The sequence below is a fragment of the Arachis stenosperma genome, chromosome 7, assembly GCF_014773155.1.
Source record: "Arachis stenosperma cultivar V10309 chromosome 7, arast.V10309.gnm1.PFL2, whole genome shotgun sequence".
Lineage (NCBI taxonomy): Eukaryota > Viridiplantae > Streptophyta > Magnoliopsida > Fabales > Fabaceae > Arachis > Arachis stenosperma.
This window is the reverse complement of record NC_080383.1, coordinates 44,718,581-44,720,125: the sequence shown is the minus strand read 5'-3', so window position 1 is coordinate 44,720,125 and position 1,545 is coordinate 44,718,581. Positions and strand designations below refer to the sequence as shown.

General features: G+C 41.8%; 1 non-coding gene across 1 annotated transcript; it reads right to left on the bottom strand.

The window, feature by feature from the left end:
- Positions 1–382: 382 nt before the first annotated feature.
- On the bottom strand, positions 383–490 carry LOC130942471 (small nucleolar RNA R71). The gene has a single exon (XR_009071041.1). It is a non-coding gene; the product is annotated as a small nucleolar RNA R71 (small nucleolar RNA).
- Between the last annotated feature and the right edge of the window lie 1,055 nt (positions 491–1,545).

Below are 1,545 nucleotides of genomic sequence, written 5' to 3'. Positions count from 1 at the left end.
TGCCAACAATGCAAGGAAGGTGCTGGGTGACTTTACTGCACCTACTCCTGATTTCTATGGGAGAAGCATCTCTATCCCTGCCATTGGAGCAAACAACTTTGAGCTTAAGCCTCAATTAGTTTCTCTAATGCAACAGAATTGCAAGTTCCATGGACTTCCAATGGAAGATCCTCATCAGTTTTTAGCTGAATTCTTGCAAATCTGTGACACAGTCAAGACTAATGGGGTTAACCCTGAGGTCTATAGACTGATGCTATTCCCTTTTGCTGTAAGAGACAGAGCTAGAATATGGTTGGATTCTCAACCTAAAGAAAGCCTCGACTCCTGGGAAAAGCTAGTCAATGCCTTCTTGGCAAAGTTCTTTCCACCACAAAGATGGAGTAAGCTTAGAGTGGAAGTCCAAACCTTCAGACAGAAGGATGGAGAATCCCTCTATGAAGCTTGGGAAAGATACAAACAATTAATCAGAAGATGTCCTTCAGACATGCTTTCTGAATGGAGCATCATAGGTATTTTCTATGATGGTCTCTCTGAACTATCTAAGATGTCCTTGGATAGCTCTGCTGGAGGATCTCTTCATCTGAAGAAGACGCCTGCAGAAGCTCAAGAATTGATTGAAATGGTTGCAAATAACCAATTCATGTACACTTCTGAAAGGAATCCTGTGAACAATGGGACTAGTCAGAAGAAAGGAGTTCTTGAGATTGACACTCTGAACGCCATATTGACTCAGAATAAAATATTGACTCAACAAGTCAATTTGATTTCTCAAAGTCTGTCTGGAATGCAAAATGCACTAAACAGTACTAAGGATGCTTCATCTGAGGAAGAAGCTTATGATCCTGAGAACCCTTCCATGGAAGAGGTGAATTACCTAGGAGAACCCTATGGAAATACCTACAATTCTTCATGGAGAAATCACCCAAATCTCTCATGGAAGAATCAAGAGAGACCTCAACAAGGTTTCAATAACAATAATGGTGGAAGAAACAGGTTTAGCAATGGCAAGCCTTTTCCATCATCTTCTCAGCAACAGACAGAGAGTTCTAAGCAGAATACTTCTGACTTAGCAACAATGGTCTCTGATCTAATAAAGACCACTCAAAGTTTCATGAATGAAACAAGGTCCTCCATCAGAAATTTGGAAGGACAAGTGGGTCAGCTGAGCAAGAAAGTTACTGAACTCCCTCCTAGTACTCTCCCAAGTAATACAGAAGAAAATCCAAAAGGAGAGTGCAAGGCCATCAACATGGCCGAATATGGAGAGGAAAGAGAGGAAGAAGACGCCACTGAGAAAGACCTCAGTGGGCGTGCACCACTCTCCTCTGAGTTCCTCAATGAGGAACCTTGGGAATCTGAGGCTCAAAATGAGACCATAGAGATTCCATTGGACTTACTTCTGCCATTCATGAGCTCTGATGAGTATTCTTCCTCTGAAGAGGATGAGTATGTTACTGAAGAGCAAGTTGCTAAATACCTTGGAGCAATCATGAAACTAAATGACAAGTTATTTGGAAATGAGACTTGGGAGGATGAACCTCCCTT